Below are 12,721 nucleotides of genomic sequence, written 5' to 3' on the forward strand. Positions count from 1 at the left end.
AGGCTAGTTAATAACATGTCGGGCAGGAAATCCAAAGTGTGGGATCATTTTGAGAAGGTGAAGGACGAACCCAAGGTGATATGTAAGCTCATCTTCATTGGTCGACTACAAACATGACGTATCATCTGAAACATGGAAGTAGCTACATGCCCATTAGCCCACAGCGTCATTAACAGGCGGCTCGCTCAGTGTGTGACGTGCACTTGGAGATAAAATATAGGCCTATATTAATGAAGGGTCATTAGTACGGTTTGTATTTCTCTGTAATGTAGCACAGTGTTAACAATGTTACTTGAACTCAAACCATTGTGTTGCCCCGCCCAAAATATATGATTTAATAGTTAAATTAATATTGTAAACATGCGGGTGACTAGTCGACTAATGGCCTTAAGTGACGACCATTGGTCGACTAGGAAATTTCTTAGTCGGGGCAGCCCTAATGCTGCATATACTAGCTTACTACACTCATATTAACATAACTCAACTGACTTTTGGTTTCACACAGGACACAGACAGTAGTCTCCCGGGTGAAAGTCTAGAGTTTGTTTGACCCATGCACCTCCCCTCCTACTCACCCTGTGCAGACTTTCTCGCTCATTCTACTGCAACAGTTGTTCAGAGCATCAATGTGTCTCACATCACACTGAGATATCTGACGCCAAAGCCTACTAGAGTTAGGAGTAAAAAAAAAAAAAATCCCATCTGCTGACATGCAGGGGGTGGGGTTTTTCACCAATACTGTAGCCAGCCACCAGGGGGCGATCAAGATGTTGGGCTTCACTTTGGTGGAGCTGTCATGCCATCCATCTTAATATACAGTCACTGGTACTGATCTGCTCATCTAACTGCCAACAAAGATGCAAATACATCATTCTCATCAACATATTTTGGCAGAAATCTACATTCATACATCATGTGAGTGTAAAAAATATGGTGTCAATGCAGAGATGTTTTGGTGGCATTTGCTGGTGCACAAATTCATGCTGCTGTGACACCTCTCCATGAAAAGAATCTGAACTAGTTGGAAAAATGCGAAACACACACACACACACACACACACACACACACACACACACACACACACACACACACACTGCTCTCTGTCTCACATACACAACTGAAAATGGAGTACACATCATATGGGGGAAAGGGCAGACACCGTGTCTCTCTCTGGTGGTACAAAAATCAATCCAACAAAAAACACAAAAAAAGCAATAGCCCTTGACAGAAGTTAAGTTGGGCATGTGAGTTTCTCGGGATCCCTGCAGGACAGAAACTCCATCGAGTTCCTTTAAGTATTAGCTGTTTAATTTAAGTGTGGGTCCAGTGAACTGGAGGAGAATTACTGTTTGTCTGTAACGGGTCTCTGTGCAGCAGAGAGAAGCATCAGGTCAGCAAAACGCTCCAGCTAAATGGAGAGACAGAGATGGATGGATTGTCAGAATACCTCAATACCAAACGGCTCATGGTGGTGGAGGACATGTTTTCCCGACGTGCTGTTTAAGCTGCTTAGCTTAACAAATCTGGGTGGAGCAAAGATAGACGAACACGATAATGTGCTGTTCACACATTTTTTTCTTTATCTTTTTTTTTTTTTGTTCTTGCTTTTTTACTTCCCTCCTTGTGGTTTTAAATTGAGAACAATTGGAATACATGGCATGTTAGAAATCAGTTTGACTGCTCTGGCACCTACCAAACTGTGAAAGTAGGACTGGCAGAGCAACCATATGCTCTGTGCCAGATCCTTCCTGCTACACACACACACACACACACACACACACACACACACACACACACACACACACAAAATGATTGATTTCCTGCTTTTAAATATGAGTATCCACTTATTTATACCCTCCAGTTGTTTGACATGGAATGAAAAAAGTTGTGTTTCTCACAGCTATAAATAGTATACTAAATATAAATAGTACAATATCAATACCAAGGTCAATTAGGCTGCTTTCAGACCTAGAGTTCACTTGCTGTGGTCTGAATCAGGGACTTATTTTGTTACAAAGCTGCATAATTGTCTAGAGTGGGTTCATATTCTCACGGCAGCATTTACAAGAGGACTACATAAAATGCCTTGTGTGAGAAAGCTGCTCTTGATTGGTCAGAATTTCCATGTGGGTAAAATCCAGGAAGTAAAGCAAACGTTGAAGAAGAGTACACTTGCAAGATAAATGTGACACTTTCTAATGTCACAATGGAGGGACAACTACGCAGGTTGATTTTAGCGCTGCTCATCATGGACTATATTGCTGTCATTGTTCATTTTAGTCAAACCATACAGTTTGAAAACGAGGCGCGGCTCCAACTAGAAAACAATGTTTTGATGCATTGGATGTGCTGAATGTGCATATTAAGGCAGTACAGGAGGAGGTGCACATTAATAATCCTCCAGGACTGTAACATGCTCATGTTTAACCCAAACAATGTGTCATGTGACTGCAGTTGGTTCAGATCCAGGTCGGTACACGTTCTCACCACAAATGAACCGCACCAGAGTTCATCTGTAACCGGACCGAGACCACCTCTTCAAGAAGGTCTCAGTCCGGTTGTTTTGGTGCGCACCTGAGTGTGATTGCTGTGTTCACACCTGCCCAAACAAACCACACTTAGGAGGCAAACGAACTTGAGTTTGATTGAACCGAACCAGACAGGGCAGGTGTGAAAGCACCCTAAAAAAAATCACAGAAATATGCACTTTAGTTGCTTCAAGTGATCCTACTTCCTTTGAGTAAACGAGTCCTCAGGCCACTGTGGTATTTTGCTTAATATATAAATGGATGAATGAATAAATATGTTTATCTTAATGCTCATAAAGTTGCATATTTTTAACCGGACCAAGACCATTTTGAAGAGGTGGTCTCGGTCTGGTTGTTTCAGGGCGCACCTGAGTGTGATTACTGTGTTCACACCTGCCCTGCACTTAGGTGGCAAACGAACTTGAGTTTGATTGAGCCGAACCAAACAGGGCAGGTGTGAAAGTTCAGAAAAGTATTTTGTGGATCTATAATTCAGCTCCAGGTGTTTAATTGTTACATTACAAATGACTTTTTTTGTTTCTGGCAGGCAGTTCCCTCGGCCCCTAAGACAAGGAGAGAATATTTTCCTTGTTAAATGGAACAATTTCTCCTCTTTAGGCTAAATATACAATATGTGAAGAATAATTCATGAGACACACTTTTATAGTATCCGCCTTGGCTTGTAATTCATCGGCCACATGGTGTCATTGTGTCTGGATGATGAAGTGAGTGAAAGCAGCAAAAAGGACATCCAGGGATTATTTTGAAGTGCACAGCTGTGCTCATATCAGTTGTATATGAAGTATAATGAGGGACCTCCTTGTCACTGTCACCTGTGATAGACTCATCAGACTCCACATCACAGGGCTAATGGAGAGATCACCCAGTGGGAGATTGTTGCAGGAGCTTACTGCGACACCTGAGCATTGGAATAGGATGCATAATAGCAGATTTATTTACGGTGTTAATATAAGAGAGAGGAGCTCATTTGTCTGTCACTATGTATACTTGACTGGAGAGGATGGAGATTAGCTGTGGAGTCAATGTGACCTTTCTTTCTGTCATTCCTCTTTCATTCTCAGTCTGTTGCGCCCAGCTTTGGTATTCGTCTCAGACTGAGTGACCGTGAACTTGGTTTAAGGAGGTCCTTGGCAGCAGCGGCAGCAGCAGCGTTTCTGTACGATGACAGGGAGAAGGAGAACGCCTCGAGGAAGGAGCTGATTGCTGCTGGTGTTTACTTAACCTGATTAAAAAACACACTTATCATTGCACGGGCATGTGGGAGCGCTTACGATTTGGAAAACGTGAATGTAGCTCTTGTAGTATTTGTTTACTTTAGCCTGTCATCCCTAAATGTAATAAATATAGAGCAGATAAGAAAATATGAGATTCATGCTAAAATTGGTCCTCTGGAAAGTCTCGGCTCATGTTTTAAATGATCAGAAATAACAAATGATAAATAATGTAATACCCAAGGTGGTATCGTGATATCCAGGCTGTTTTTATTACACCCAATTTATCTGTGTTTACATAATGTTTGGGAAGACTCCGAAAGACAAACATTTGTTTAGAGCCTTGACAGGCGTCAGAATCTGAAGCCAAAACATATTCATAGCACAAAACCTTCTTGCCAAATGTTTGTAAAGATTAGCCACAGTCTAACTGGCAGTTTAATTATTTTTGATTGCACATTATTAGCAACGCTCTCAGTACACATTTCTGTGTCTCTTGTTTGGCAAATGAGGCCCATTGTTGATTTCCCTTTTCTCCATGTCACCAGAGTTCAGGACAACACTGTTGGCTTTCAGAATGATTGCAAGAAAAAAAGGGAGCAGTGACAGGCTTGAGCAAACAATCTCAGCATGATCAAAGCTGCTGAGTGGAAGAGAACACTGTGTACAATGATTGGAGAGGGCCAGGAGGAGGGCACTGTAGTGAAACAGATCACCTCAACACAAAGTTTCTCTGACACTGCAGTTCATGGGATGGAATGGGGGTGCAGTTACATGCCATTAATCATAACTACCATACTAATGTCAAGCAATGGCTTTGCAGCCCGCACACGCGCTGCAACTTTACAGCAGGCCGGGACGTGAGAGCTGTAACTGCATCGTAATTAAACAGCAGCCTGCATTTCTTCACTTATCATATTATTACCTGAGGTGTGACAACAGGAAGCAACAATAACAACAAAACAGATGTCAGAGGGTGAGGCTCGGTCATCGCTGTGCATTGTAATCAAACTGACAAAGTAACAACCTCCATTTTGTTTCATGTTCACAATCTGCCTACTTGTACATAATTACCACATTTCTCCCCTGCAGGGAGCATCGCAGGTAGGAGCCGTATCCCTGTGGAGGGAGAGAAAGACATGTGACACCCATACCCACTGAGCATAGTCATTAGACACCGAGTGGAGGCAAAGTTCAGCAGACGACTCCTGTATTAGGCCTAATGGTTGCACATTGGGATAAGGAGCTGATGGGTACAGGGCAAGTAAAAAAACCTATAATGGGGTGGTGGAATTAAACGACGGCAGTTAACTGGGTGTGATTTAGAGTTAGCCAAATTGTGTTGGAGACTGCAAAGATGTAAATAATGCTCACTGATTTTAATCCTTTAGGATGATTTCATCCTTTCTCCTCTTAATACAGCAGCTCGAGGCTTTTCTGATTACTACCCAAGCCACAGAATTTGTTTCGGTGGTGTACGTTCCACTCACATCAGTTATGGGTTTGACTAATATAGTTTTGTAAAAGGCAATATTTTCTGCTCTTGCAAAAGGTTTGTTTACATGAGTAACATTTATTTTAGCAAAAGACTGTAATAGACTAATTTTCTGTTGGGATCTGCTGAGAAACACAAATTATATTTTTCATTTATGAGTGAATTCAATTATATATGTAAACACAGTGTGCAATGTAATATTGAATGGCCAACAATGTGGATTATTAAGATAGAAACTCAAACATTTGGGCGTTAAAGGCTGATATTATGGGCTCTTAATATTTTCATACTTAAAAATAAGATTTAAATCGAAGGGTTAAGTGTTTTCACCTGAACATCTGAGTCATGGCAGGTTGAGAGAACCTTGCAGCTGAGGCACTTAAAGAAGACCTATTGTGCTGCCCATACTTTGTGTCATATATGTAGTGCTACAGTAAAGGTTGTTGGTATGGACTGCACTTGTACAGCGCCTCTCTGGTCCTCCGACTGCGCTCTTCACACCCATTCACACACACTTTCACACAGTGGTGGCCGAGGCTACCATACAAGGTGCCACCTGCTACTCAGTAGCCATTCACACGCTCTCACACACTGATGGAACAGCCATTGAGAGCAGTCTGGGGTTCAGTGTCTCGTCCAAGGATGGTTGGACATGTGCTGAAAGAGCCAGGGGCCAGTGTTCTGATTGGTGGATGACCCGCTCCACCTCTGAGCCACAGCTGCCCCATAATCTGGTAAACAAATGTAGAAGCATAAAACCTCAGTTTTCCAACAGTTTTTTCTAATTTGACTACAGTATTACATCATAGTGCAGCAAATTTCTTTATATGGTCATGTGCTCCAGGGATGCTAATGCAGGTGCTACATGAAGCTACATGCTAATGTTGCAGAAACATGTAAACCTGGTAGCTGTTGTTGTAAATTTCACCCAGATTTTGGATTACATCCCCGCTGGAACATGTCTGGTTGTGTTTAAACGCTTTTTTTTTTTTTTTTTTTTGTAGAAAATGCTGCTATACTCTCTCACAGTCAGTCCTAGGCTGCTAGTACACTGTTAATGTCCATGTAGCTACATGCTAACATCAGGGAAACATTTAATCTTGGATGCTGATCTTATTAATTCCTCCGGTTTCAAATCATATTCCTGCTGGAACAGGTCCGCTTGTGTTTGGATGCTTTTATTGAAGATTTTTAACGGGAGAATGTGCTGATGTTCCCCATTATAGTCTTCCATGGCTGCAATGATGGTGCAGATACAAAAATGCTGACCAGTAAGAGCAGGCGTAGCTTATTTGGGAGGGGGACTTAAAAACACCGGTACTAAAATGTGGTGTTTCAAACAGAGGGTGAATACAGGTGTTTAACACTTAGGGGAAAACGTTTTTTGACCATCAAATCATGTAAACATTAAGGCTGCCCCCTAATAGAGTGTGCCAGTAAACCCGGAACTCTGTTTGCGCTTTTAGCACTTCCGGTTCTCTCGTCTAAAAGTCAATACGTTTTTTGAATGGGATTTTGGTAAAATGCCTCAAATAAGGTCTGTGGTTAACAAAAGCTTCAGCAAGTTTCAGGTTTTGTTCTACGACATAAAACACGTCAGTAAATACCCTACTTTTGAATTTTGAAGCTTTTACGTGTCGTAAAAAAGGCGGTTGCTAACAAGTTGCTCAATACGACTACAAACCCTGTCGGGGACATTGAACGTCATCACCCCCGAACAGGCGATGTGGTATGAAGAGTGTTCAAATGTGAAGATTATCTCACTGAACAAAACGTGTAAGTATCATAAACTTGTGTTAGCCACAGAGCTTATTTTCTGACATAATCCAAAACACAATGCAAAAATCACATTCACTTTCTCTTCCGGGAACCAGCGCGATGCTAAACTTCAGGGTTTTGACGTCAGCCCTGGCACGCTCTATTGTCGACCAAACGTTAGTCGATTAAATAGGTCATTAGTCTGCAAGATTTCATTGGTTGCTTAGTCGGAAAAAAAAAAAGTGAAACTCTATTAGGAGCTGCACCTTGTCAAAATAAATCAAAACCTATATGACTGGACCATGTGGGACTTTAATTTGGTACTTGCGGTTATTCCACAGGCTAGTTAATAACATGTGGGGCAGGAAATCCAAAGTGTGGGATCATTTTGAGAAGGTGAAGGACGAACCCAAGGTGATATGTAAACTCATCTTCATTGGTCGACTACAAACATGACGTATCATCTGAAACATGGAAGTAGCTACATGCCCATTAGCCCACAGCGTCATTAACAGGCGGCTCGCTCAGTGTGTGACGTGCACTTGGAGATAAAATATAGGCCTATATTAATGAAGGTTCATTAGTACGGTTTTGTATTTCTCTGTAATGTAGCACAGTGTTAACAATGTTACTGATACTATTCTTTCTCACACCTTCAACTCAAACCACCAAAATATATCATTTAATCATTAAATTAATACCGTAAACATGCAGGTGACTAGTCGACTGATGGCCCTAAATGATGACTATTGGTTGACTGGAAAAATTCCTAGTCAGGGGCAGCCTTGGTAAACATGCTCTAGTAGAAACTCAAAATACATGAACCTGAAAATGAGACATAGTGTGGGTGTCCTTTAAACTCACTAAAGCAGTGACATCTAAAATAATATCTGCAACAGTAATAGAAAAACATGCTCATTATTGTACAATAAATATTGACACAAACACGTCACGAAATTACGTAATATAAATCAAGGATGTAATTCCCTGAATGTTAGTTGTAAATGTAAAATACCAATTTAATTTTACATCAACAGAATTATGTCATTGACAACAAGAATAATTGTTTGTTCCTGTGTTTTTAATTCAGTCTAAGGTCTAATTCAGTTGAGGATCATGCTGTGTCTTGAATGTACAATGTATGTGTTTTCCAGCAGATTTGTGTGTGCACACATTGTGTACACCAGCATTGACATATATGCATATAAGCTCATTTTCAGCGGACACTTCTGGGTCAGTTCCTCTGCAAGATTCTAATCCAATCTGTTCCCTCCATGTACAATTAAAACACGGCTCAGGAATGCTGCACCGTGTCCCAATTATATTTCTCCAAATGTTGCCGGTAACATTTCTGCAGTGTGTGCGCGCTCCTCTCCCACTCCTCCCATTTCTAAGTTTGGGTGACAGGCATCTGAAATACCTGGTTTCGTCTGTAGAGCTTTTCACACAATGCCCCAGATCCATCATTGCAGGGCCATTGAGGCTCATTGTGTGCATCCATTAACTGTATCTATGGTGGAACCTTACAAAGGGCCAGCTTGAAGAGGGTCACTGGTGCGTAGGCCCCCGCCATCATAAATCTGGTGCAGTCTAGAGCTGAACCTCCCCTGTGCTCAACTAATGGCGCTCTAATCGCTGGTACCACTTCTTGGGTGGGACGGAGGGGTGGGCGTATGTGCGTGTGTGTGGTTGGGGGTTGGGGGCTTAAGAGGGGACGGGGTGTATAAAGCATTACTCATTTGTTTCCAAGCTCCGAGACCAATGAGCCCTAACTAATCACTCGGCTTTTTGTCTTTTCCATAAAAGTGTTTCTGTAGAGCACAAATTAGCCAACCGTTTTAGAGACACTTCCTTTGTCTAGATATTGATATTAATCATTGTCTTTATCCCGACTCCAGCACAGTGTTAATATCCATATGAATAAAATATAGACTGCGCACAAGGGATAGTCAAACCTCTTCCTTCGCTTGCTTTCAGATGGATCCCGTTCCTCATTATTGAAGTGGGTCAGCGCCTCTTCACCTCCCTGCTCACCTGTAGAAAAACATATGGGTTTTATAGAGACCTGCAATATTAATGCCCCCATAAAGCAGGCAGGACATTTTCTGCAACCATATCCCACCATAAACACAGTCAAGTCAGGTTCATGTGTTGTTTTTGTACTGGAAAACCAGCTCTATAGACAATACAGTTAGTAATTTGTTCCCCTGTGCTTATAGACAACATTTAAAACAAGACTGTTGACACAAAATTGTTTACTGCAGCTGCAGTATTGAATCCTGTGAATTTATTCGCATCTATGTTGATACAAATATTCATGACAATGCGTGATGATTGCTGCTAATCATTGCAGTGCTAAATTATAAAAAACACTCCAAGCACAGTTTGTTGTATGTTGCAATATCGTACCCTGGAGCAATTCATAATTAGATGGATTTGGAAATATATAAGAAAAATAAGCTTTTCAAAAATGTTTTTCACTCTCTCTTTCTCACTTGTTATGAGCAAGGCTGTGTCAAAGTGTGAAAACTGGCATTCGCACCAAAGTCACAAATTGTTAACTTGTTTAATGTGTTTCCCTGCGCTCTGAATGCTGAGCAGCATCCTTGTAAGCATTGCCATGCAGGTACAAGTGTCCCACTAATTTGCCTGTAGGGCCCTGGGAATGGCTAATTCCCCTGTGCTGTAGAACATCGTCTAAATTGGGTTATTTTGAGAAAGCTAAGCAGGATATGAGAAGTTTCTTTACCACCTGGTATTTCACAGTTTGTCCTCTGTAGATTGGGCAAATAATCTACATTTTTTTCCTTTGCCTTTTTTTCTTCTTCTTCTTTTTTATTCCTCCGCCTCCCGCTTTGTAGGCAGCTCAGTCAGAGCATCTCCCACCGGAGTCTGTGGGTGTCCTCTCATGTAAAAGGAGCTCCTATTGGTTTTCCTACTGCATCCCACCCACACACATCCAAAGGTTCCCCTCTCTTCGCCAATCAGTCCCCGCAAGTCCTGGCAGCCGTCACAGTGTCTGAAATACAAAAGAATCGTGTCCACCTTAATACTGTCTCTTGGTGCTGGGAGATGCAGACTGCTAGTATTGGCAAAAAGAGAAGAGTCCCTTTGCTCGAGGGCCCTCAGTCCTCCTCTCTTCTTCATCTGGTGGATGATCAAACCTCAGAGGAAGATTCAAGTCAAGTGCTTAGATGACAATGGCTTTTTCCTGCCAAACACTGCAGGGTTACTGGTGGAATGTAGCCAGTCATATTCTCACATCAATTACACCATTTAAATAATAGACTTTGTACACAGCTTGATGTCCAATCATGGTATTTACTTATGAGGCCTCAAAGTGTTCAATATTAGATAAACAAATATGAAACAAATAATCACATCGAGTTGTGTAAAAGACAGTTAAATTAATAATTTCAGCGAAAGAAGAAAATATCAATACTCAAGTCAATAATATGAAATGTTAAGCTATTGCATTATCTTCAGTGGAGTACAGCTTTTATTTCATAGTAGCAGTTTTCCCATTGAATGTTGAAGGAGAATTCATCAGCAGTGTGTTTCAATACCTGTACAAACCAATTATTTAAATAATGTCAAAAAATTTTGCAAGCCAGCATGCCTCTCTGGCTATTCTGACCAGCAGTCCTCTGCACAGCGGATGATACGTCACATTGACTGAGCAGGAGACAGATGATAGCTCATTGACAGCTCATTGACAGCTGACAGATGCTGCAGTGACAGATTACAGCACATTCAAGTGTACGTACTATGTATTTTTTGCATCTGGTGTATAATTAAGATGTTATATATGCTAATTTCGCCCCACAGACTGCAACGGATATTTGAGCAAGAAGGTCAAGGTTCAAGGTGCAATGCTATGACAGTAGTATGTCCCAGTTGTATGCGTGCTACATGCAACAGTATGTATGTTGTAAAGGCAGCTGCAGTGCTCACTGAAAGTAAAAAGAAAGAGTATGCGATTTGGATTGAAGCAAAAGGCTTCCAGATCCAACTGCACACTGTAATTATGCGACGGCAGATGTTACTGACATGCGTCCCTCACTTGTGTACCCTGTGGTAAAGGAGAGAAGAGAGGACACATTGATGTATCTCTCCATTTAGCATGTAGGGAATTCAAACAGATCTTATAATGGCTGCCTCTTAAATACTTCAGGGTCATTTCACTCAGTTAGGAACCCTGTGAAGCAAAAAAACACTTTATGACTGCAGCCACAGTTTTTAGTGATCTCTCCAGCCAAGAGGAGCTAGCTAACAATGCTAACAGTGGCTCATCACTTTGATGCCCAGTATTAGATCAAGCTTACAACCTTGAAGCAACGTTTGAGGCTGAAAGTGAAGCCAGTGCAGAAGGAAGAAACACTCCAGTTCATCAAATGGCCACTTGAGGCTGACTCCAAAACAGAGTTAATCCCCAAAGACGCCCGTGCAAAAATGCCCAACTTTACAGCAGAAATAAACATGTTTACAGCTTGATATAAAATGGTTGTGTACATTCATGACAACTGTACAGGGGCTTAATTTTATATAACTAATTCATTTAAATTTTTATTAAGGTTTAAAGTTCTGCATTTTTAAAGGCAGGGCCACTTTGGTGACAGGCTGTCTGCGAGGCAATGCTACAGTCAATTGTGGGATTCATACTTCTGTGTTGAATCAACACCGTACCCTACGCCGTAGCCTGATGTGCACTTCCCCAGAGATGTAACTACATATCGCGGCAATGCAGAACTTCTGTCTGTTTCTGTAAGCTGAAACCATTTCCCTCAGTGGACACGAAGCTTTTATTTACTTATATTTCACAGATAAGAAACAATAAATTGTGAAGACAATAAAGCCTCCACAAAAATAGCATTTTAAGTCTTGTGTGTGATTTATCCTGGCTTCATATGAGCAGAGGAAATCTCCGCTCATCGCTAGTCTAATTCATACAATGTAAAATGCCATAGGTTTGTGCTAATAACGTTAGCATGTTGTATTTGTTTGGAAAACATGTTTAGTACGAGGCAGTTGTTTTGTCGCTGAAACTTATGAGTCGTAATGGAGCCAAATTTTGTAACTTGTTGCTGTTGTAACTGGCTTCATATGAGTAGAGGAAAGGTCCGCTAGCCACTAGGCTAATTTATACAATGTACAATGCCATAGGCTTGTGCTAAAAACATTAGCATGTTGTATTTTTGGGGAAAATGTGTCCAGATAAAGACAAGTGCTTTGTCTGTGACTGCTGCAAGTTATAGTGAAGCCGATTTGTGTACTTGTGTTTGAAATTTTCTCTATTAAGCCTGTGTATTTTAGGCGTGTTATGAATCAACAAAACTTTACAGTAGGGCTGGGCGGTACTCGCGGTGACGGTAACTTACCGCAGTAAACATGAGCCGCGGTACTGCTTTTGTGGTTACCTTCATACCGCAGTATTCCGGCTACGGCGGCAGAATGGGGCCTGGCGGCTGGCCAGCCTGCTTCACACACCTCCCTCGCTACGTGATGGAGGTGGCCTGGCCGACCGCACCAAACCCAGGCCCGCGAGAGAAGGGGACCTGGGAGCCGTCGGCCCTCCCTCTTCCCTCTAACATTTATACATACTATATAACGTTTTATACACAATAATAGATGGATTAGCAACCGTTTTACTTCTGACGATAAATAGTTTCCTTCCTAGACTTGTAGTATGGCTTTTTAAATTGTTTTAT

Source organism: Epinephelus fuscoguttatus, linkage group LG15 (genome assembly GCF_011397635.1).
Source record: "Epinephelus fuscoguttatus linkage group LG15, E.fuscoguttatus.final_Chr_v1".
Classification (NCBI taxonomy): domain Eukaryota; kingdom Metazoa; phylum Chordata; class Actinopteri; order Perciformes; family Serranidae; genus Epinephelus; species Epinephelus fuscoguttatus.